This window comes from Pongo pygmaeus, chromosome Y (genome assembly GCF_028885625.2).
Source record: "Pongo pygmaeus isolate AG05252 chromosome Y, NHGRI_mPonPyg2-v2.0_pri, whole genome shotgun sequence".
In the NCBI taxonomy this organism is placed as follows: domain Eukaryota; kingdom Metazoa; phylum Chordata; class Mammalia; order Primates; family Hominidae; genus Pongo; species Pongo pygmaeus.
In genome coordinates this window covers 15,556,962-15,582,894 of record NC_072397.2, presented here as the reverse complement: position 1 = coordinate 15,582,894, position 25,933 = coordinate 15,556,962, and the positions used below count along the sequence as shown (strand labels likewise).

Below are 25,933 nucleotides of genomic sequence, written 5' to 3'. Positions count from 1 at the left end.
GAAGGATAAATAAAATACTTTATGGAAAAGCAAATGCTGAGAGATTTTCTCACCACCAGGCCTGCCCTAAAAGAACTCCTGAAGGAAGCACTAAACATGAAAAGTAACAACTGGTACCAGCCACTGCAAAAACATGTCAAACTGTAAAGACTACCAAGGCTAGGAAGAAACTGCATCAACTAATGAGCAAACTAACCAGCTAACATCATAATGACAGGATCAAATTCATACATAACAATATTAACTTTAAATGTAAATGGGCTAAATGCTCCAATTAAAAGACACAGACTGGCAAATTGGATAAAGAGTCAAGACCTATCAGCATGCTGTAGTCAGGAAACCCATCTCACCTGCAGAGACACACATGGACTCAAAACAAAGGGATGGAGGAAGATCTACCAAGCAAATGGAAAACAAAAAAAGGCAGGGGTTGCAATCCTAGTCTCTGGTAAAACAGACTTTAAACCAGCAAAGATCAAAAGACACAAAGAAGGCCATTACATAATGATAAAGGGATCAATTCAACAAGAAGAGCTAACTATGCTAAATATATATGTACCCAATACAGGAGCACCCAGATTCATAAAACAAGTCCTTAGTGACCTACAAAGAGACTTAGACTCCCACACAATAATAATGGGAGACTTTAATACCCCACTGTCAACATTAGACAGATCAATGAGACAGAAAGTTAACAAGGATACCCAGGAATTGAACTTAGCTCTGCACCAGGTGGACCTAATAGACATCTACAGAACTCTCCACCCTGAATCAACAGAATATACATTATTTTCAGCACCACACCACACCTACTCCAAAATTGACTACATAGTTGGAAGTAAAGCACTCCTCAGCAAATGTAAAAGAACAGAAATGATAACAAACTGTCTCTCAGAGCACAGTGCAATCAAACTAGGACTCAGGATTAAGAAACTCACTCAAAACTGCTCAACTACATGGAAGCTGAACAACCTGTTCCTGAATGACTGCTGGGTAAATAATGAAATGAGGGCAGAAATAAAGATGTTCTTTGACACCAACGAGAACAAGACACAACATACCAGAATCTCTGGGACACATTCAAAGCAGTGTGTAGAGGGAAATTTATAGCACTAAATGCCCACAAGAGAAAGCAGGAAAGATCTAAAATTGACACCCTAACATCATGATTAAAAGAACTAGAAAAGCAAGAGCAAACACTTCAAAAGCTAGCAGAAGGCAAGAAATAACTAGGATCACAGCAGAACTGAAGGAAATAGAGACACAAAAAACCCTTCAAAAAATTAATCCAGGAGCTGGTTTTTTGAAAAGATCAACAAAATTGATAGATCACTAGCAAGTCTAAAAAGAAGAGAAAAGAATCAAATAGATGCAATAAAAAATGATAAAAGGGATATTACCACCGATCCCACAGAAACACAAACTACCATCAGAGAATACTATAAACACCTCTATGCAAATAAACTACAAAATCTAGAAGAAATGGATAAATCCCTCGACACATGAATCCTCTGAAGACTAAACCAGGAAGAAGTTGAATCTCTGAATAGACCAATAACAGGCTCTGAAATAGAGGCAATAATCAATAGCTTACCAACCAAAAACAGTCCAGGACCAAATGGATTCACAGCTGAATTCTACCAGAGGTACAAAGATGAGGTGGTACCATTCCTTCTGAAACTATTCCATCAATAGAAAAAGAGGGAATCCTGCCTAACTCATTTTATGAGGCCAGCATCATCCTGATACCAAAGCCTGGCAGAGACACAACCAAAAAAGAGAATTTTAGACCAATATCCTTGATGAACATCGATGCAAAAAGCCTCAATAAAATACTGGCAAACCGAATCCAGCAGCACATCAGCAAGCTTATCCTCCATGATCAAGTTGGCTTCATCCCTGGGATGCAAGGCTGGTTCAACAAATGCAAATCAATAAATGTAATCCAGCATATAAACAGAACCAAAGACAAAAACCACAAGATATCTCAATAGATGCAGAAAAGGCCTTGGACAAATTTCAACAATGCTTCATGCTAAAAACTCTCAATAAGTTAGGTACCGATGGGATGTATCTCAAAATAATAAGAGCTATCTATGACAAACCCACAGCCATTCATACTGAATGGGCAAAAACTGGAAGCATTCCCTTTGAAAATGGGCACAAGAAAGGGATGCCCTCTCTCACCACTCCTATTCAATGTAGTGTTGGAAGTTCTGGCCAGAGCAATCAAGCAGGAGAAGGAAATAAATATTATTCAATTAGGAAGAGAGGAAGTCAAGTTGTCCCTCTTTGCTGGTGACATGATTGTATATCTAGAAAACCCCATCATCTCAGCCCAAAATCTCCTCAAGCTGATAAGCAACTTCAGCAAAGTCTCAGGGTACAAAATCAATGTACAAAACCCACAAGCATTCTTGTACACCAATAACAGACAAACAGAGAGCCAAATCATGAATGAACTCCCATTCACAATTGCTTCAAAGAGAATAAAATACCTAGGAATCCAACTTACAAGGGATGTGAAGGACCTCTTCAAAGACAACTATAAACCACTGCTCAATGAAATAAAAGAGGATACAAACAAATGGAAGAATGTTCCATGCTCCTGGGTAGGAAGAATCAATATCATGAAAATGGCCATACTGCCCAAGGTAATTTATAGAGTCAATGCCATCCCCATCAAACTACAAGTGACTTTCTTCACAGAATTGGAAAAAAAACTTCTTTAAAGTTCGTATGGAACCAAAAAAGAGCCAACATCACCAAGTCAATCCTAAGCCAAAAGAACAAAGCTGGGGGCATCAAGCTGCCTGACTTCAAACTATACTACAAGGCTACAGTAACCAAAACAGCATGGTACTGGAACCAAAACAGAGATATAGACCAATGGAACAGAACAGAGCCCTCAGAAATAACACCGCATATCTACAACTATCTGATCTTTGACAAACCTGAGAAAAACAAGAAATGGGGAAAGGATTCCCTATTTAATAAATGGTGCTGGGAAAACTTGCTAGCCATATGTAGAAAGCCAAAACTGTATCCCTTCCTTACACCTTCTACAAAAATTAATTCAAGATGGATTAAAGACTTAAATGTTAGACCTAAAACCATAAAGACCATAGAAGAAAACCTCAGCATTACCATTCAGGACATAGGCATGGGCAAGGACTTCATGTCTAAAACACAAAAAGCAATGGCAATGAAAGGCAAATTTCACAAATGGGATCTAATTAAACTAAAGAGCTTGTGCACAGCAAAAGAAACTACCATCAAAGTAAACAGGTGACCTACAAAATGGGAGAAAATTTTTGCAACCTACTCATCTGACAAAGGGCTAATATCCAGAATCTACAATGAACTCCAACAAACTTACAAGAAAAAAACAAACAACCCCATCAAACAGTGGGCGAAGGACATGAACAGACACTTCTCAAAAGAAGACATTTATGCAGCCAAAAAACACATGACAAAATGCTCACCATCACCGGCCATCAGAGAAACTCAAATCAAAACCACAATGAGATGCCATCTCACACCAGTTAGAATGGTGATCATTAAAAAGTCAGGAAACAACAGGTGCTGGAGAGGATGTGGAGAAATAGGAACACTTTTACACTGTTGGTGGGACTGAAAACTAGTTCAACCATTGTGGAAGTCAGTGTGGCAATTCCTCAGGGATCTAGAATTAGAAATACCTTTTGACCCATCCATCCCATTACTGGGTATATACCCAAAGGATTATAAATCATGCTGCTATAAAGACACATGCACACGTATGTTTATAGCGGCACTATTCACAATAGGAAAGACTTGGAACCAACCCAAATGTCTAACAATGATAGACTGCATTAAGAAAATGTGGCACATACACACCATGGAATACTATGCAGCCATAAAAAATGATGAGTTCATGTCCTTTGTAGGGACATGGATGAAGCTGGAAACCATCATTCTCAGCAAACTATCGCAAGGACAGAAAACCAAACACCGCATGTTCTCACTCATAGGAGGGAATTGAACAATGAGAACACATGGACACAGGAAGGGGAACATCACACACTGGGGACTGTTTTGGGGTGGGGGGAGGGGGGAGGGATAGCATTAGGAGATATACCTAATGCTAAATGAAGAGTTAATGGGTGCAGCACACCAACATGGCACATGTATACATTTGTAACAAACCTGTACGTTGTGCACATGTACCCTAAAACTTAAAGTATAATAATAATGTAATAAAAATAAAAATAAGAATAAATCTGTGAAGTGCTGACAAGCAGGTATGATGAGGAGAAGAGCCTCCGAATTCTGCCTGAAAGGGGAACAGGGGCCCCAGCACAGCAGGCTATTTTAGACCTGGTTGAGGTGTCATTCTGAAGTGAGTTTTTGGGGTGAGTCCCCCACCTTTCTCCCACTTCCTGACTCACTTTCTGGTTGATTTTCACATCTAGGGCTCTGGGAGTCCTCAAAGTATAATGGGGCATGGTGAAGTCCCCCAAAGGCTGTGGGGTGTTGTAGTGGCCTGACTCCCTGCACCCCACCTTCCTTCCTCTAATCTCTCCCACACCCCTCTCCTCCTTCTCTTGTCTGTAGCCTCCTCCTGCAGGAAGCTCTCCTTGTTTGCACCGCATGACTGTGGGCAAAATCACACCCTTCTAGGACTCCCAAGCCCATCTTCCAGGTGAGCCTCATCCTTCCCACCCTGTACTCTGAGCATCCCTCTGAGCACCTCTCTGCAGGCTCCAGGCATCTAGCCCTTCCCTGCTCCTGTACTCCCACCATGGAACACACTCAGCACCAGGTCTGCGAGGACCCCACACTCACTTGGGTCTTGGCCTCTTCTTTGGTCAGCACACCACCAGCATGGGGAGAGGGAGACAGAAAGCTCCTGTGAGACTAGGAGGCTGGGGGTCTTGGGTTCCCCCTGCTGAAGGTGGCCCTCCTTTTCAGCTGGTTGTACCCCTACCCCCCAGAAATAAGTCAGTCCAGTTTCTCCTCTAGGCCTCCAAAAGCCCATTTGAAGAGGTTTGATGGGGAAGAGCACAGGGCCTGGGGCCAGGAGGGAGGGTGAGGAAGAGGATGGGAAGAAATAAGTAGACAGGCAGTGTCCTTGAAGGCTGGGAAAGGAGGAGAGGGAGGAAAGAGGATAGGGGCTTGGAAAGATGATTGGGAAGGAAGTGGCTCCTGAGAAATGGGAGAGGGGGCACACTTTGCCCAGCTTCTGGCACTGCTGGGTGGTCCTGCTAACTCCCCCTCTGCTGTGTGGCAGAACCTCAGAGTGGTGGCACCTGCAAGGCCCTGGCAGCCTGACCCCATTGGCACCTTTTGGAGCAGCAAGACCTGGCCTTCCAAGGCCCCCATGTCAGGGGAAGAGAAAAGATTGAGTGAGCTGGAGGCAGGGCAGCCAGAGATCCCAGACAGTGCTCTTTTCCTCGCATCAGCCAGAGCCAGGGTCCTATATCTCCATCAGCAGGGGTGGGCCCTTACTTTCTGCATCCTCCCCTGCAGTGTCTTTGAGGTGTCAAAAAGCACAAGCACACATACAAGAGAAAAGCCTGTGTGGCTGCGTGGGAGCAGTGGACATGTGTTTGGTGTGCAAGGGGCCCCTTTCACTTGGACCCTCTTTTACCTAAGGTGTGCATATGGGGTCCTACAAGTGCCCCCAGCTTAGGCCAGGGAATTGGTACTTGTGGACAGGGTGGAAGGGACTGGGTGCCCAGTGGAGCCCCTGTCCTGAAGATCTGGTTGTGAGTAGGGGGAACACTGGAGCCTCGTGGGACAAGGTAGGGGGCTTAGGGCACTGGGTCTCATTGGTCCCCCTGGTCTGTCCTCTTGGGTCTGGTAAGGCCAACATTGGAATGTGAGATCCTCCCTACCAAGAGGGTGTTGCAGCCAGGGTGGGTGCAGCCCCATCACTTAGTGCTTCCCAGAGCATGTCCCCTGCCTGTAAAGTCTGTGTTGCTAGGTGGAACTCATCAGGTCATGGAATGACTACAGGCCCTCAGGCATCAGGAGACTCTGCTGGCAACGTGATGTCTAACTCCTTGCTGGTCTGAGCACTAGGAGCCCCTACCTGAGCCCAGAAAGTCCACCACAGCTGCCTTCCACAGGCCAGGAGCCAAGGTGAGCTCACCCCTGACCTCCCCAGGGCCTGCCCTCTGACTGCCACATGGCTGCTCTCCTGAGACTGAGATGGGCCCCTCTGGGACACCCCTGCTACCTCTCCCCAGCATCTCTCCCTGGCCACCTCTGGAACCTGCTTGGCCTGCCCTGGCCACCCTCATAACTGTTGGCTTCCTTTAGGATACACTCTGCTTCTGGACCCTGGGGTGGACCTGGCTGTCTGGGCCCACCTGGGGCACAGGAAGGGGGTCTGCTGCTGGCCTAGAGGCACCTGCCCATCCTGTCCCTTCAGTCTCTGCTCTGGGCCTTAGATGGCAGCAAGACCATTGATAGGTGATGGCCTTGGCCTTCCAAGTCTGAACCAGTGTCCTCCTCTGCACTTGTCTGAGGCCAGCAGGCCTAGGCCCGTGGCTGGGGGTGGGAATCCTGCCTTGCCAGTGCCCAGCCCAGGGCAGCAGCCCTCTAGTGTCCTCACTGGCAATTCCCTCATTTGCCTGCAAGCCCTCTGCACGCCACAGAGAGACTGCCAGCACTCTTGGTTTTGCCAGTAGGCCTGAGGTTGCCCGTTTCAAATATCTTAGTTGGTGTATATGCATGCGTAGTGAGCAGTGGGATATCCTGAGCGCCAGAGTCTGGCCAAGGGCCCAGAAGGAATGGCGTGGTGAGGATGATGAATTGGATGCCGGCCCCGGCTTCCCTGACTTAGGGGTTTTGCTGGATGCAGTGCCTGGCTGAGGAGGAGCCCCTCGGGGTGGGAAGGCCAACCAGAAAGGAGGGTGAGGTCTGGTGGGAGGCTGAGTGCTTGTGGGGAGTGACCACACAACCAAGCGGCAAAACTCTCCTGGTGGCCCTGCCTCCTCTGCTCCTGCCCCACTCTGCCCTGCTATCTGTCTCGTTGCTGGCCTCAGTGCTGCATCCAGAATGACCTGGTGGCCCTGTCACCCCCACAGGCCATCTCTTGGACACCTTCTCCCTGCATGGCTGGAGGTCCATCCCCCTGCTAGCATGTCCCTTCTTGTCCACAGGACTCTCAGGCTGGAGTCATGCAATAGCTCAGTCCCAGCAGGGAGGAGCCCTGCAGCCCCACAGGCTCCTGAATGAGGAGAGCAGAGAAGCACTCCTTAGCTGGGACCCCTGACTTGAAACTGCAGATCTCTGACCTCCAACAAGGGGTACTGCTGGCCCCACTGCCAGCGAGGCCAGGCCCACCCAGGGAGGCATCCTCACACTGGTTGTGTCTGTCTTACACCCAGGCACTGGGTGGGATGCTGGGACCTGACTGGGCTTTTGCACACATGGCCCACAGCTGTTTCGGGTCCCCAGCGTTCCCAGCTTGGGCCTCAGCCTGCCTTTCTGCTTCACTCCACTTGCACCTCCACAGTCCCTTCCACGTCACCCCTCCCTAACTTCCTGCTTCTGGCTTGCTAACCGGGGCAGGGTGGAGGCCTCTCATCCTGAGCTCTTCCTACCCCACTCCGGTGGATCCAGAGAGTCCCAGTGGACCCCAGCACCGTCCTACCAAGGCCTGCTCTGCCTTAGACTCAAGGCTGGCCACCCCCACCTCCCATCTTCCTGTTGGCAGCCCAGGAACACCCTCCTTGTCCCCAAGCTACAGAATGAATCCTCTCTGCCTGGGAGACCCAGAGGAAGTCTGCATTCCATCGGCCAGCCCTTCCTAAGCCAGGTTCCTCACTCTGTCCTCAGCCCAGAGGCCAGATAGGGTTAAGTTGTTGGTGGCAAACCTCACAAGGGGTGGCAAGTGGGAGGAAGTGAGAGAGGACAGAAGGGAGGACAGGGGCTCTGGCCAGGAGGCTCGGGAGCGCCGGCGTACCTTCTTGAACTTCCTCTGCAAATGCAGCATCATGGTGGGCAGAAAGGGCAAGAGGGATGGAGAACCAGTGTGGGCAGTGGCTGCACAGAAAGGAGGGAAGGGCAGGGTCAAGGCTACAGGGTGGGCAGGCCAGGCTGTGGGGAGTTACGGGGCCCCTCTTGTTCCTTCTTGAAATCCATGACCCCCACATGGCCACATTTGCCCATGTGGCATTGAAGTCATGCACATACCTGCTTCATGAACTTCATGGGCCAATGAGGCCACCGAACAAGAGGCAAAACCATGGGTCAGAGGTCAAAGGAGAATGGTACGAGGTTAGTGGAAAAGTGGCCTGTTGCCACTGGAGCCCGAGGGTGAGGTATGTGCAGGGAGCCAGAAAGACAAGGTCAGAGTTAGTGCAGGCACCACCACTGCCCCAATTCCATGTCCCCAAACCCTGCTGTCAGCATCTGGGAGCAACCCAGGTGGGGAAACTGAGCCTCAAAGGGTGGCAAGGAGCTGTGTCTCTAGCCCTTGGTAAAGGAGGGTTGACACTGTGGCTGGACCTTTCTTTGCTAACCCCCATCCACTGTCTGTCCTTGGGTGCTCCCAGAACGGTGTCCATGCTTTTGTCCGAGGCACGAAGGCTCACGCACAAGGTTGTAGCCTGGGCAGGTGGCACCAGGTGCCCATAAAGGCAAGGAAGGTAGACCTGGGAGGCAGAGCCACAGATAGGCCACGGGAGGTGTCCCCATGACCCCCACCTCCTGCCATCCCAATAGCTGAGGGCCCAGTCATTCTTTCTCTGATGGGATTCTTTCCACCCTCTGAGGGTACTGGCAGACCGAGGCACCAAAGACAATTCTGCCTGCTGATCTGCTATGGAACCCCAGCCCTCTTAGCTGCCCCCAGGCTGCGTGCACCCCAATGGTCTCACAGCTGAAGGCTTTGAGGTGGCCTAGAGGGGCTGGGGAGAGTATGCACAACAGACAGCTGATGGTGCCAGGCTGCAGGGCTCTGCCCTCAGCCACCTTCTCTCCCCTCACCTTGTACTGTAACAAGATGTGGCTAGGGTCCTGGCCAGGCCCTAGGGTCGATGCCACCATGGGCTTGGCTGTCAGTCCTGGGGTGGAGTGCTAGAGTAGTCCTACTTCTGGCCATGCGGCATCCCCTCTGGCCCATGCCTGTGGACACCCTGCTGACAAGGAGTCCAGTCTGTACCTGTCTGGGGAGTTCCTGGCCCTGCTACTGCCTGGGGGACTGTGAGGAAGGGGTCCCACCCTCGAGAACCCATGCCCCCTCTGGTCAAGCATTGGATGTGGTTAGTGAGTTACATTAGGGCCACATTTAGGGGCCCCATGACTGGCTGGTGTCTCATGGCTTCCTCACCCTCCAACAAGGCCCTGGGCCCTACATGGGGACCAGAAATCCTGTGTTTTCATACCATCCTCATGGATTTCTGCAGCATAGGAGAGCCGAGGGTTCCAGGTGGCAGGGGGAGGTAGTAGAGGGTTAGACAGGGACACAGGGCAATCCTTAGAGGTCAGGAATGCTGGGGAGGAGACATGGGGGCCAGGGCCTCAGATCCCACTTACCTTCCTCCTGGGCTTCCTCTGAGAGCTGGAGAAGCCTGGAGCAGGAGAAGGCAGGGCTGGGGAAGAGAGGAAACAGAGACAGTGATTAGAGCATACTCAGGCCACAAGGACATGAGACCGGCCAGTCGGGAGAAGAGGGCCTGGGCTCGCTTGTTTGTGGTGAAAGATGGGGGTTAGTCTTGCATCTCTGGCCAGCCTGGCCAGCAGGGACTCCTACCAGCAGAGCTGGTCATGGTCAACTGGGCTGGGTCTGGCCCCTGTTGGGGGTTCTGAGGCCCCTACTCCCTCCTGGGGGCCTGCTATTCCCATGCCTAGAGGTATTTGAGCACAGAGACCCTTGCTGTGTCCTGCTCTACAGGTGACACAAGTGAGGATGGGGACAAAACCCACAGGGCCTGGGGGAAACCCTGGCTCTGTGTGTGCCCAGAAACAAGGGAGGCACTCAAAGATCTTTGAGGACATGTCACTTGAAGACCCTTCAGTGGCCTCCAGTCCTGTCACTTGTCTACCTGAAGAGAAAAGATGTCTCCCCGGGGCTATATTTTCCTCACAGAAATGAGTCTTTCCATCTTTTTGGCAGTGAGAGAAATGTTTTGCTCACATTTTTAGGGTAGCCAAGTATTTTCAAAATATTTTGAAAACATAGCACTCAAGACTTCTCAGGACAGCCCTGCCCTGGTAAGGTTGTGAGAATGTGCTCCCCAGTTGAGTGGATGCCAGAGATTCCAGGGCAGTGCCAATGACCTGAGAACTGCCACCGCCCATGGGTCCCAGGGGTGCCCAAACCTGCCCACACCTGCCCAGGCATGATGGAGGCACCCACAGACCACACGTGGCCAGCACAGGGAGGGGGCTGCAGACTCCATCAAGGGTTACAGCACAGGGTGGGGGTGGGTGGTATGGAAAGGTGGAGATAGGGAGAGAGAGAGATGGAGGTGGAGGTAGAGAAATGGAGGCAGAGAGCCCAAGAGAGACATAGACTGAGAGAGAGAGGCAGGAGGAGACAAGAGACAAAGAGGCTGAGAGATATAGAGACAGAGAGAAGCTGAGAGATACACAGGCACACAGTGAGATGAGGGTGCCCAGGGAATCATGGAAAGTAACTGGAGAGAGACAGAGATACTCAGATGCTCAGAGATGGAGACGCTGAGAGACAGCAGCACTGGTCACAGCAGGGCATTCGGTGTTAATGAGAGTGAGACCTTCATGACTAGCCCCAGTGAACCCCAAACACCATTGCACATGGAGGATCAAGGATTAATGAAGGATCTAAGAGAAGGAGGTTAGTGATGAATTAATGACTATCATTCATCATTATTTAAGTGATGGTGAGAAGTGAAGCAGGCTGGGCTTCTGGGTCAGGCGGGGACTTGGGGAAATTTTCTGTCTATCTAAAAGATTGTAAATGCACCAATCAGCACTCTGTGTTTAGCTAAAGGTTTTTAAACGCACCAATCAGCACTCTGGAAAAACTCACCAATCAGTGCTCTGTCTCTAGCTAAAGGTTTGTAAATGCACCATTCAGCACTCTGTAAAAATGGACCAATGAGCACTCTGTAAAATGGACCAATCAGCTCTCTGTAAAATAGGCCAATCAGAAGGATGTGAATGGGGCTAAATAAGGGAATAAAAAGAGGCCACCCAAGCCAGCAGTGGCAACCCATTTGGGTCCCCTTCCATGCTGTGGAAGCTTTGTTCTTTCCCTCTTTGCCATAAATCTTGCTGCTGCTCACTCTTTTGGTCTGCATTACCTTTATGTGCTGTAACACTCACTGCAAAGGTCTGCAGCTTCACTCTTGAAGCCAGTGAGACCATGAATCCACCAGGAGGAACACACAACTCTAGACTCACCAACTTTAAGAGCTGTAACACTCACTGCAAAGGTCTGCGGCTTCACTTCTGCAGTCAGAAAGACCATGAACCCACCAAAAGGAAGAAACTCCATACACATCTGAACATCTGAAGGAACAAACTCCAGACACACCATCTTTAAGAAGTGTAACACTCACCACGAGGGTCCACAGCTTCATTCTTGAAGTCAGTGAGACAAGAACCCACTGGAAGGACCCAATTCCAAACCATGAAGGGACAATCAGCAAGTGCTGAGTACCATCATACCCCTTTTGCTTGCTATTCTGCCCCATTTTTCCTTAGAATTTGGGGCTAAATACCGGTACCTGCTGGCCAGTTAAAAGCAACTAGCACAACTGCTGGACTAAAGACACAGGTGTCAGGCTTTCTGGGAAAGTGCTCTCTAACAACCACGGACTCCGTTTGGAGTTGGAAGCATTGGTTTGCCTGGAACCAGCTTCTGCTTTTCCAGTACTTATGGGCTGAGCCCAGGGTTGACAGAGAAGAAAGCTATTCAGCTCTGGGGTCCTGACAACAAGTTGGTTGACACGGTGGCCATGAGTGGAACTCTCAAAATCATGTCACCCAAGCAAGACTTGCCCATCTATCCTATCTATCTTGACCCTTGCCTCCTAGGTCCTAATGTCCGTTGGACAAATTTCCTCTCACCTGTCTTCTCTGAAGCTAGTCCTGCTTCTAACAGCCACTCCCTGTCTCTGGTGCTTTTTTAGTTTCCTTATAAAAATGATTTCTAGTATAAACTTCAGTATACTGTTACATTCTTTTAGCTCCCAGGCTCACCAACCAGAAAGACATAATTTTTACCCAAAGCCCCATTGGGGCAGGGGACTATCTGGAATTTTAGGATCCCTCCTCAGACTAGCAGGCATAACAAAAGCTATTCCTGAAGCTAGCTATGGGGAGCCTCAGAAACGAGATCCTTCTTACTCAAGTGAGGACAAAAGGCATCACTCTTCCAACCCTGGAGATTCCTTCCCTCCCTCAGGGTATGGCCCTCCACTTCATTTTTGTGGCATAACATTTTATAGGACAGGGGTAAAGTCCCAATACTAAGAGGTGAATGCTTAGAACTCTAACAGGAGAATGTGTTGGTAAGTGCCACTAAATCTGATTTTTCTCTGTCCTTCTTGTGGTCTAGGAGGACAGGCAAGGTACAGGTTTTCGAGAATGTGTCCGTAAAGTCCACTAAATCCGATCTCCCTTAGTCCTTTTTGTGGTCTAGGAGGACAGGCAAGGTTGCAGGTTTTCGAGTATGCATCAGTAAGGGCACTAAATCCAACCTTCCTTGGTCTTCCTTGTGGTCTAGGAGGAAAACTAGTGTTTCTGCTTTTGCATTGGTGAGTGCAACTATTCTGATCAGTAGGGTCCAGGGACTGTTGTGGGTTCTTGGGCAAGGGGAGAAACAAACAAACCCAAACCATGGGCGGTTTCAACTTTCAGATGGGAAACAGTCAGGCATCAACAGGCTCACCCTTGACATGCATGCTAATCCATTGGGACCAATTTGACCTCCCAACTCTGAAAAAGAGGAGGCTCATTTTATTCTGCATTATGGCCTGGCCCCAATATTCTCTCTCTGATGGGGAAAAATGGTCATGTGAGGGAAGTATAAAGTACAATGCCATCCTACATCTTGATATTTTCTGTAAGAGGGAAGGCATATGGAGTGAAATACCTTATGTTCAAGCTTTATTTTCATTGAAGGAGAATCCACAACTATGCAAAACTTGCAACTTATTTCCCACAGGAGGACTTCTCAGTTTACCCCCATATTCTAGCCTCCCTATAGCTCCCCTTCATATTACTGATAAGCCTCCTCTAATCTCCCCTGCCCAGAAGGAAGCAAGCAAAGAAATTTCAAAGGACCACAAAAACCCCCAGACTATCAGTTGTGTCCCTTCAGATCTGTAGGGGGAGGGGAATTTGGCCCAACCCAGGTACATGTCCTCTTCTCCCTCTCTGATTTAAAGCAGATCAAGGTAGATCTGGGGAAGTTTTCAGATGATCCTGATAGGTATATAGATGTCCTACACAGTCTAGGGTAAACCTCTGATCTCACTTGGAGAGATGTCATGCTATTGTTAGATCAAACACTGGCCTTTAATGAAAAGATTGCATCTTTAGCTGCAGCTCTAGAGCTTGGAGATACCTGGAATCTTAGTCAAGTAAATGATAGAATGACAGCCAAAGAAAAGCATAAATTTGCTACCGATCAGCAAGCCATGCCCAGTATGGATCCCCACTGGAACCACAACTCAGATCGTGTGGACTGGAGTCGTAAATTTCTGTTGACATGTGTTCTAGAAGGACTAAGGAGAATTATGAAAAAGCCCATTAATTATTCAATGATGTCTACCATAACTCAGGGAAAGGAAGAAAATCCTTCTGCCTTCCTTGAGTGGTTATGGGAGGCCTTAAGAAAATATATTCCTCTGTCACCTGACTCACTAAAGGGTCAATTGATTCTAAAAGATAAGCATATTACCCAGTCAGCCTCAGATATCAGGAGAAAGCTCCAAAAGTGAGCTCTGGGCCCTGAACAAAATCTGGAGGCATTATTAAACCTGGCAACTTCAGTGTTCTATATAGGGAACTAACAGGAACAGGCCCAAAAGGAAAAGTGAGATCAGAGAAAGGCTGAAGCCTTAGTCTTGGCACTTGGTGGTTCAAGGACACAAACCTTCGTGGTTCAGAGAGGACAGAAAATGGAGCAGGCCAATCACCCAGTAGAGCTTGTTATCAGTGTGGTTTACAAAGACACCTTAAAAAAGATTGTCCAATGAGAAACAAGCTGCCCTGTCACCCAGGTCCACAATGACAAGGCAATCACTGGAAGGCACAATGCCCCAGAGGACAAAAGTTCTCTGGGCCAGAAGCCCCCAACCAGATGTTCCAACAACAGGACTGAGGGTGCTTGGAGTAAGTGACAGCTCATGTCATAACCCTTACTGAGATATGGGAACGTTTAACCATTGAGGGCCAGGAAATTGACTTCTTCTTGGACACTGATGTGGCCTTCTCAGTGTTAATCTCCTGTCCTGGACCACTGTCCTCAAGGTCCATTACCATCCAAGGAATCCTGGGACAGCCTGTAACCAGGTATATCTCTCACCTCCTCAGTTGTAATTGGCAGACTTTGCTCTTTTCACGTGCCTTTCTTGTCATGCCTGAAAGTCCCACACCCTTATTAGGGAGGGATATATTGGCCAAACTGGAGCTATTATCTTACGTGAATATGGGGAACAAGGTACCCATTTGTTGTCCGCTACTCTAGGAGGGAATCAAGCCTGAAGTCTGGGCATTGGAAGGACAATTTGGGAGGACAGAAAATGGCTGCCCGGTCCAAATCAGGCTAAAAGATCCCACCACTTTTCCTTATCAAAAGCAATGTCCCTTAAGGGCTGAAGCTTATAAAGGATTACAGGATATTGTTAAATATTTTAAAAAGCTCAAAGCTTAGTAAGGAAATGCAGCAGTCCCTGCAATACCCCAATTCCAGCTGTACAAAACCAAAGAATCAGTGGAGACTACTGCAAGATCTTATACTCATCAGTGAGGCAGTAATTCCTCTATATTCAGTTGTACCAAAACCCTATACCCTGCTCTCTCAAATACCAGAGGAAGCAGAATGGCTCACTGTTCTGGACCTCAAGGACGACTTCTTCTGTATTCCCCTGCACTCTGACTTCCAGTTTCTCTTTGCCTTTGAGGATCCCACAGACCACAAGTGCCAGCTTACATGGATGGTCTTGCCCCAGGGGTTTGGGGATAACCCCGACCTATTTGGTCAGGCATTGGCCCAAGATCTAGGCCACTTCTCAAGTCCAGCACTCTAGTCCTTCAGTATGTGGATGATTTACTTTTGGCTAGCAGTTCAGAAGCCTCGTGCCAGCAGGCTACTCTACATTTCTTGAACTTTCTAGCTAATCAAGGGTACAAGATGTCTAGGTCAAAGACCCAGTTTTGCCTACAGCAGGTCAAATATCTAGGCCTAGTCTTAGCCAGAGAGACCAGGGCCCTCAGCAAGGAATGAATTCAGCCTATGCTGGGTTATCCTCACACTAAGACATTAAAACAGTTGCGGAGGTTCCTTGGAATCACTGGCTCTTGCCGACTATGGATCCCCAGATACAGCAAGATAGCCAGGCCCCTCTATACTCTAATCAAGGAGACCCAGAGGGCAAATACTCATCTAGTAGAATGGGAATCAGGGGCATAAATCACCTTCAAAACCTTAAAGCAGCCCCTAGTACAAGCTCTAGCTTTACTCCTTCCCACAGGACAAAACTTCTCCTTATACGTCACAGAGAGAGCAGGAATAATTCTTGGAGTCCTTACTCAGACTCGTGGGACAACCCCACAACCATTGACATACCTAAATAAGATAATTGATGTAGTAGCAAAAGGCTGGCCTCACTGTTTAAGGGTAGTTGTGGCAGTTGCCATCTTAGTATCAGAGGCTATCAAAATTATACAAGGAAAGGATCTCACTGTCTGGACTACTCATGATGTAAATGGCATATTAGGTGTCAAAGGAAATTTATGGCTATCAGACAACCACCTACATAGATACCAGGTGCTACCCCTTGAGGGACCGGTGCTTCAAATATGTAATTGTGTGGCCCTCAACCCTGCCACTTTTCTCCCAGAAGATGGGGAACCAATCGAGCATGACTTTCAACAAATTATAGTCCAGATTTATGCCACCTGAGTTAATCTTTTGGAAGTCCCTTTAGCTAATCCTGACCTTAACTTAGATACCGAAGGAAGCTCATTTGTGAAGAATGGGATACAAAGGGCAGGATATGCCATAGTTAGTGAGGTAACCATTGTTGAAAGTAAGCCTCTTCCCCCAGGGCCCAGTGCCCAGTTAGCACAACTAGTGGCACTTACCTGCACCTTACAACTGGGAAAGTGAAAAAGAATAAATGTGTATACAGATGGCAAGTATGCTTATCTAATCCTACATGCCCGTGCTGCAATATGGAAAGAAAGGGAGTTCCAAACATCTGTGGGGAGCCCCCGTTAAATACCACAAGGAAATTATGGAGTTATTGAATGCAGTGCAAAAAACCAATGAGGTGGCAGTCTTACACTGTCAAAGCCATCAGAAAGTGAAGGAGAAAAGGCAGAAGGAAACCATCAGACATGCTGAGACAAAAACTGCTGCCAGGTGGAACCTCCCATTAGAAATACCTAAGGAAGGACACTTGGTATGGAACAACCCCCTGCGAGAGATTAAGTCCCAGTATTCCCCAACTGAAACAGAATGGGGGCTTTCACAGGGCATAGTTTCCTCCCCTTGGGGTGATTAATGATAAAAGAACTAAAGGTACTTATACCCAAAGCCAGCCAGTGGGAAATGCTTAAAACCCTCCACCAAAGTTTTTGCATGGGTATTGAAAACATTCATCAAATTGCCAAATCCCTATTTACAGGGCCAAATCTCCTCTGGACTATCCGACCAGTAGTCAAGGCCTGTAAGGTGTGCCAAAGGAATAAACCCTTGGTCCATCATAAGACCCCTTTTGGGGAACAAAGAATAAATGACTATCCTGGAAAGGACTGACAGTTAGACTTCACCCACATGCCTAAGTCAAAGGGATTTCAATACTTGTTGCTCTCTGTTGATACCTTTACAAATTGGATAGAAGCTTTCCCCTGCAAACAGAGAAGGCTCACGAAGTAATTAAAGCCCTAATTCATGAAATAATTCCTAGAGTTGGGCTTCCCTCAAGCTTAGAGAGCAACGGTGGTCCAGCTTTTAAAGCCATCATAACTAGGGAATTTCCAGGGCACTAGGGATACAATATAACCTTCACTGTGCCTGAAGGCCACAATCCTCAGAGAAGGTCGAGAAGGCAAATGAAACATGCAAGAGGCATTTAAAGAAACTAACACAAGAAACTCATCTCCCATGGTCTACTGTTTTGCCCATGGCCTTGTTGAGAATCTGAATTCTCCTCACAAAATGGGGCTCAGTCCGTATGAAATGCTGTATGGATGACCTTTTCTCACAAAGGACCTCCTACTTGATGAGGAAACAGCCAACCTGGTCAAAGATATAACTTGTTAGGCAAAATATCAACAAAACCTTAACAAGCTACCTGAAGAATGTCACAGAGAAAAGGGAACAGCATTGTTTCAACCAGGAAATCTAGTATTGGTCAAATCTCTCCCCTCTACATACCCATCTATGAACTCTTTGTGGGAAGGACCATACTCAGTAATCCTGTCGACCCCCACTGCAGTTAAGGTTGCAGGAGTGGAATCTTGGATTCACCACACCCGAGCTAAATTTTGGACACCCCCTGAGGAACCTGCAGGACCATCAACTCAGGAGTCCCAAGATCAGCCAGACCAGCCTCCATACACCTGTGAACCATTGGAGAACTTGCATCTCCTACTTTGGTAGGAAACATCCCAGACTAAAAAGGTTACTGCCACTGATCCTGAAGAAAAACCCCTTCCTCCTTAAAAAAGATAAGTGAAAACCTACATAATCTTTATCTGTAACACCTCTCCTTACACCTTTAATGGAATCCTTTTATTATTTCATCATATTATTAAGCAGCATGGTAACCATACTCTTTGGGGTAGGACTGTATAGTGTAGCTCCTGCCAGGATGAAAATCCTAATCACATCAACCTTCTTTCTATCTTCCTTCTTTCTGACAGCAACTTACTCCTATCTTTAACTCAGACTGGATAAAATGATCTCATCCTCCAGAGCACCCTCTTTACCTTCCTAGTTACTCTTTGCCTAACTATCACTCCTTCTTCCTTGGATACCTCATACAATCATGCCTCCCCTTCCAGTAGCTCCTAATTACCTCTAGAAGACTCTCAACTTAACCCACTCTCTGTTAAATGAGTCCAATCCTTCCCTGGCAAATGAGTATTGGTTTTATATCTCTCTATAAACCTCTGCTTATGTTGCCACTCCCATTCCCGCAAAAAAAAAAACAAACAAAACAAAACTAGGTCGTTACCAACTTAACCTACCTCCCCATTATGAAGGAAAAAACCCTTTCTGACTTCTAAATATGCAATCATTAGCTGACTTCCCCATCTCTGGTACGACTAAGAATATCCTAACATGATGTGCAATCCAATTTTTACATTCTTACATTTCCAACCTCATGCTTTGCACAAGCAATGAAAAGCCCATACACAGCCCTGTAACTATGAATATCATCTTAACTTTCCAAGCCCCTTTATGCACCCAACTCAACCTGTAATCCGGCCTGCCCCTGGGGCACCTATTACCCCATCAGTGTAATTCCACCCTACAACTTCAAACCCCATCTGATTATAGTAACTTCTGAGTCACTCAAACAGTTCCATTCAGAGCTGTCTTGTCTGCTTCTAAGGACCTCCCAAAATCATCACCTCCTCCCTGCTTAATGAACAGTTCAGGTGTTGTAAAGGCAAACATATTCCCTGTATGACCCTTCACCACTGGAACCCCTGCAGCAGTGCCCCCACCACTTGTGAATGCCTTCTCATCCCCTCCTTCAATCACTCTCTCAAATGGTTCCTAGTAGATACAAAATGGTTTTTTCTCCAATGGAAAAATAGAACACAGGGAGCCACTCAGTTTGCTCCAAACACCCCTTTCCAGCTACTCATCGGATCTACCTTGGCAAGTACTCTAGGAGTATGGCAAAATGAAAACAACAAACTCACACACCTTTTTAACATACACAACAAGTTCTGTCTACCCAGCCAAAGTATATTCTTCTTATGTGGAACATCGACCTATATCTGCCTTCCCACAAACTGGACAGGCAACTGCACTTTAGTATTTCTAAGTTCCAGCATTAACATTGCCCCAGGAAATCAGATCCTATCAGTACCCCTCAAAGCTCTAGTCCATCAGCACAGAGCCATACAACTGATACCCCTATTTATAGGTTTAGAAACGGCTACTGCTACAGGAACTGGAATAGCCAGTTTATCTGCTTCATTATCCTACTACCACACATTCTCAAAGGATTTCTCAGACAGTTTGCAAGAAATAACGAAATCTATCCTTACTCTGCAATCCTAAATAGACTCTTTGGCAACAGTGACTCTCTGAAATCACTGAGGCCTAGACCTCCTTACTGCTGAGAAAGGAGGACTCCTCACCTTCTTAGGGCAAGAGTGTTGTTTTTACACTAACCAGTCAGGGATAGTATGAGATGCCACCTGGCATTCATAGAAAAAGCCTTCTGAAATCAGACAATGCCTTTCAAAAGCTTATACCAACCTCTGGACTTGGGCAACATGGCTTCTCCCCTTCATAGGTACTGTGGCAGCCACCTTGCTATTACTTACCTTTTGACCCTGCATTTTTAACCTCCTTGTCAAATTGGTTTCTTCTAGGATAGAAGCCATCAAGCTACAGATGGTCTTACAAATGGAACCCCAAATGAGCTCAAGTAACAGGTTCTCCCAAGGACCGTGGGACTGACCCACTGATACTTTCACTGGCCTAGAGAGTTCCCCTCTGGGGGACACTACAACTGCAGAGCCCCTTGTTTGCCCCTACCCAGCAGGAAGTAGCTAGGATGGTCATTGCCCAATTCCCAACAGCAGTTGGGGTGTCCTGTTTAGAGTGGGGATTGAGAGGAGAAGCCAGCTGGGCTTCTGGGTTGGGTGGGGACTTGGGGAAGTTTTGTGTCTAGCTAAAGGATTGTAAACACACCAATCAACACTCTGTAAAAAGGACCAGTTTGCACTCTATAAAATGGACCAATCGGCTATCTGTAAAATTAAGAAATCAGCAAGATGTGAATGGGGCCAAATAAAGGAATAAAAGCTGGCCACTTGAGCCAGCAGGGGCAACCCGCTTGGGCCCTCTTCCACTCAGGAGAAGCTTTGTTCTTTTGGTGTTTACAATAAATCTTGCTGCTGCTCACTTATAGGGTCTGCACTATCTTTGTGAGCTGTAACACTCACTGCAAAGGTCTGCAGCTTTACTCCTGAAGCCCAGCCAGTGAGACCACAAACCCACAGGGAGAAACAAACAACTCCGGGTATGCCACCTTTAAGAGCTGCAACACTCACTGCCAAGGTCTGCAGCTTCACTCCTGAAGCCAGTGAGATCATGAACCCCTGGGATAAATGAACAACTCCAGACTTGCCACCTTCAAGAGCTGTAACACTCACTGTGAAGGTCTGTGGCTTCACTCCTGCAGTCAGCAAGACCACAAACCCACCAAAAGGAAGAAACTCCAGATACATCTGAACATCTGAAGGAAAAAACTCCAGACACACCATCTTTAAGAACTGTAACACTCACCATGAGGGTCCGCAGCTGCATTCTTGAAGTCAGTGAGACCAAGAACCCACCAGAAGGAAACAATTCTGAACACAATGGCCTCATTCATCATTAATTAATGATGATTAATTAATGATTAATTAATGATGAATGGTGATCATTAATGACTAATCATGAGGAAGATGGATGGTTGTTTGACAAGCTCAAGGCAGCCTGGAGCAGCCTGGGGTGGCAGCTCTGTGAGTGACACATGGGAGAGAGAGGTTAAGTTCCATGGAGTGTCTGGGGGGCTTCCAGCAGTTGCCTGAGTTACCTTCTTCTTCCTACTGCCCTGCATTGGGACAGAATAAAAAAGGGAACCACATTGGAAGGGGCTGCCCTTGAAGGGAAGAGGAGGATGAAGAGCCACTGCATCCCAGCCCTGGACAGACCAGTGACTCCCCTGGCCAGTGGCGGGAAGTCAGGGGTCTTTGGGCCCAGAAGAGGCACTGTGGAAGGCAGAGGCTGTAGTGATGACAGTGGCTTTTGGAGGGCTCAGGGGTACTGGATGTCCAGGTCCCATGGTGAGCATGAGAGAAGCAGAGAGACAGGACCCAGAGCCTGACCCATCCCTGCAAGTCCCTCAGGACCCTGTGGCCACACATTGGGGAAAAGACAAGGCCCCTGTCAGAGAGCTGTTTTCAGAGGGTCACTCAGAAGCCACCCATGGGATGGAACTGATGTAGGGCTGCTGGGAGTAAAGCTGACTGTTGGGAGAGAAGCTGAGGTAGGGGTTGCCTGTCTGCTAGACTTGCTGGCCTCTTGTTTCTAGCACTCCCATTATCTCAAGTAGCCATATGTTTCAAAGAAAATGCTACACCATAACAGCTGTAGCTCATTCACTTGATACACCATTTCCTTTCAACCCCCACATCCTCACCACGTTTCTTTGTTTGATTGCCAATTAATAGCATGGGCTTCCCTAGCTCAGGGATTTCATACTTCATACAGTCTCCATACTAGCGTTGGCCCCCTTGTCCCACTTTCTCTCTCGACTTGTCTTTTCTCATTCCTTTGACTCCACTGGAGTTCGTAGCCCCCACGGCCTGGTGTCAGGTCTGATCACCCCAACATAGGGCTGCCAAGGGACACATGGTATGCACAGTCCAGACCCCTGCCCATGTGTAACCGTTGTATCTACAGCAGGAAGTAGAAAGAAAATGCCTGTTACACTTACCCTCCACCTGTTCACTGTGGGGTAGGGAGAGGGAGAGAAAGAGAGAGAGAGAGAGTTGGTGAGGCTCTGATTCGCTTGGAGTTGTGCAAGTTAGTGCATGCTCAAGCCCTGTAAAAGCCAAGAGGCCAGGGTCCTGAGCTAGGCAGAGGGCAGCCACCAGCTGGGAACTCACACTTCCTCATCAGACATGGTGAAGGTGGGTGGTTTCTGCTGACAGGTCGAAGCAGAGACAAAGAGAGACAGAGAGAGAGAGAGAGAGAGAGAGAAAGAGAGAGAGAGAGATCTGTCCCTATGTAGGGGAAGCTCTGTGTCCAGGACCCACTGTGCTGTCCATGTGTGCAGCGGTGGTGCCAGGCCAGTGTGCTTGGGAATGTCTCTCTGTGAGCTGACCACCATGCACACCAGGGAGGCCGGTCATGGGGAGGCTGCAAAGAGCTGCACCAGCATGATGGCCGGGGTTTTAGAAAACAAAGTTCATTACAACACAGTACAGATCACTGGAAGACAATAGTTATGGCCCCCCGGGTTTGTTGTATAAGAAAAACACATGTTCATCAGCAAAAAATGCATCTACATTGCATCCCTGAGGTGGGAACCATTTTCCAAACCCTCTGTCGAGAATGATAATTTTCCCAGAGCAACTCAAGCTTCATGCAAAATTACCCAGCAGATAGCTATCTTCCAGGCAATGGTGGCAGCTTTTTCCTATCCTGGAATCTCTTCCTGAGACTGCTGCCCTCAGGTTAAGCCTGCTGTAACTGCTGTGGTGGGCAAGCCTTTCCTCAGTCTTCAACCCCACCAGCCAGGCCCCTTGTATGACCTAGCCCTGGGCTGCCCACTGGCCCCTTGGGCTTCTCTTTGCCCTTGGTGCTATACTCACAGCTGGTTCAGGCCCCAAACCACACAGCCTCTTCTAGGACCACCCTCTGTAGAGAGGAGAGTCAGTGAAGAAAGTGAGTGGAGCCTGGCCACTCCCTGCTGTGCCCACCCCTGAACCTAGCTGGGCTGACACCTGTCAGCAGCCCCAAGATGTGAGCTGCACAGTCCTCACCTGGGGTGCGTTATTTATAAGAAGCCAGTGGCAGCTGAGGTGTCCAGAAGTAGGCAAGACATTTCTGCCCAGAAACCCAAGACGGGTGAAGCAGGTGTGACAGTTCAGCCCTCCTTGGCCTGCAACAGTCCCCTCACACTCACGGAATGGCCCTCCCCAGCTGCTTATATTTGCCTCCTGTGCCTGCTGGCCAGAGTCAGATGTTGGGCAAGAGCCCCAACACCCCCAGGCAGGGTGACCTAAAGGCCTCCCGATGTGAGGCAGGTAAGGCCCACTCTCCAAGTGTGGAAACTGAGGCACCTGCTTTTCTGCTGAGCACCTGGAAACAACACAAGGCTGCTCTGTTCTGCATTGTGACCTGTGTCATTGCCCCTGTTGTGAGGAGGGGCTGGGAGCAGGGGATGGCATTTCAACAACTGAAGAGCAAAGCAGGTGTCCAGTAAGTGCCTGTCTCAGAGGGGCTGCATAAAAATAACCTATGCCATCAGGTTCCTTGGGCACATGCAGCACCCTTCCCTCCTTTAGAGGTGATGGGGCCAGGGCACGGTGCAGAGGCAGGAACCACTGTCCCTTGCTTGCTGTGGCATGACCATGACCCTAGACCTGTGTCCACCTAGCCAGCTTTTGCCTTGCCCTATGTCTCCCCATGGACTTAAGGAGGGGTGGCCAAGCCCTGATCAGGTGGCACAAGTCAGGGGGGACCATGTCTAGGGTGGGGAGGGTGGGTGGGGACTCATAGGAGCCCGAGCTCCTCCAGCCTCCAGCCAGTGGGAAGTGATCAAGCCCAGCCCCTCACTCATGCCCCATTCTGCCCCAGTCCAGCTTCTGTCCACTTATGTCCTGCACCTCCAGAAGCTGGCCCCCAAGGCTTCATGGGCTTTAGATGCCCCCACCCCAATGCACTACTCGGCTGGCCATACATGAGTCCCTGCCCTCCTGTCCTTGTTTGTGTCTCTACAAAATGGTTTTGGAGGCCAAGGCTGCGAGAAAAGCCTGGCAAGGCCAGGACTAGCCCGGGCAAATATCTGTATGCATGGCGGGCACAAGCTGGCAACCTAATCCCTGGCAGCCTCCCTGCACAGCCTCTCCCATGCTGCTCACAGCCCACGCCTCTCTGCCTCCTGTCTCAGGCCACTCCCTAGCACTGAGCTTCCCTGAGCACTGACTTCCCCCATCTCGGCCTCCCACACTCCACCTTCTTCTGCATCCTCCTGGTGCTGAGACCATCACATCACTGTGTCTGAATTGCAGACTCTCCAGACCCCCAGCCACCTGGGGGTTCTGAACCATAATGCTTCAAGTTGAGATGCTCGGTACCACAAGGGCCTGGTACCTCAGTGCCCCAGGACCCCAGAGTGTCCCTGGAATGAGAAGCTGTCCACCCGCATGCAGGAGGCCCTGTCATCCCCAACCCTGGGTGGCTGCTCCTGCCCATACCCACATGCGAATTGAGTGTGAGAAGTGCTTGAACTCCCTGTGTGTGGGGGGCTGGGGGCTGTACCCGTGCAGGCCCTTAACAAAGTATAGGAACAGCCAGAGGAGGAGGCTGAAGGAGTCCAGGATGCAGAGGACATGCTTGGAGAAGGCGGCAAGGTCCTCCCTCTGCCTCTAGGAGGTGTCAGCTTCTATTTTTACTCCCAGCATCAGGTACATTCTGCTTGGGCTGAGGAGGGGAAAAGAAAGGTTGGGTGGCCCTGGGGCACAAAGCCAAGGGCTCCCTTTGGGCCAAACTGTTGTGGGAGTCACCAGAACGGGACTGCCAAGTTTCCCGGCATGTTCTGTGGGAGTAAACATTTGCTCCAGGAAAAGGGACTGCACAGCCAGGGTTCCCTCCCGCTACCTGGCACAATGCCCCAGGCCTTTCACTGTCTCCCCATGGGGAGGAAGCAGTCTGAAGCCTGGAAGACTCCCCATAGAAGTGAGGCTAGGCCACAATCCCATCTGAGACCCCATTAGAGGTCAGCTCTGCTTTCCCAGGTGGACATCGCTGGGGCCCACACAATAAGCAGGCAAGAGACACAGCCAGGCTGGCTACAGTCCATATCTACCGTACCTCCCCCGGGACTGGTGCCAGCAGATGTCCCCAGTGGGAAGATAGCTGGTCACAGAGGTCCAGGGGACAGGGCTGTAAGTTACCCCTGAAGCCTTGCCTATCGAGGACATGGACAGGGAGGAGGAGGCGTCTAGTGCAGAGGAAACCATAGACCCAAAGCAGGAGGACAGTGACATTTCCAGGGACTAAAGCTCCAACAGCCTTCCCAGTGCCCAGCACTCAGGGGGAAGACACAGGCAGGGGATGGTCCCTGTCCTTTGAGCTGGCAGCCTAGAGCGAGCCTGCCTTGTCATATGGCCTCAGGCACATTCTTCCTGTCCCTGGGCTCTGCGGCTTTGCTCTTCCATGGAGGGGTTGAATGAGGTGCCAACCATATTTGGTAGCAGGGACAGCACAGAGCAGGCACCAGTGGCCTTGAGGGCCTGCACCAGGTAATCTGTGCCCTGATGCCATGTGCACTGACTGGGGTGATCCAAGGAGAGAAGGCAGGGCAGGGGCCCCCTGGGGGCCATTGTAGACTTGGGTGGGGGCACGGCACAAGAGATTCCCAGCCTGGGTTGTGGAGGCATTTCCATTTCCACCCAGGAGGAATCTGAGTACAGACCATGGGGCCTTGGCTCCAGGGCAGTTGTGCATGGTAAGGCGCTTCTGAAATTGGTGAATGCTGAGCCGAGCCCAGAGTGGGAAGCAGGCTGTGGGAGGGAGGACAGCATCCTGAGTGTCTTGGCTCCAGCTCCCTGTCTGGGTGATACCCAGGTGGTGGCCAGGGCCCCTCAATCTGGTTCCCAGCACCCATTGCACATGGTTGGGAATGGTGCAGACCAAGAGTGTCCTGAGCATCTACTGGTGCCCTGAGCTGTCCTGAGTGCCCAAGATGGATCCAGCCTGGAGTGCGCTTGGCCCAGCTGTGGGCTCACACACTGCCAGGCCCAAGACAGGAGC

General features: G+C 49.1%; 1 pseudogene; it reads right to left on the bottom strand.

Annotated features, from left to right (window-relative positions):
* LOC129025689 (troponin T, fast skeletal muscle-like) overlaps nucleotides 1-25,503 on the bottom strand; it is a 31,492-nt pseudogene extending 5,989 nt beyond the window's left edge.
* Nucleotides 25,504-25,933: the final 430 nt, after the last annotated feature.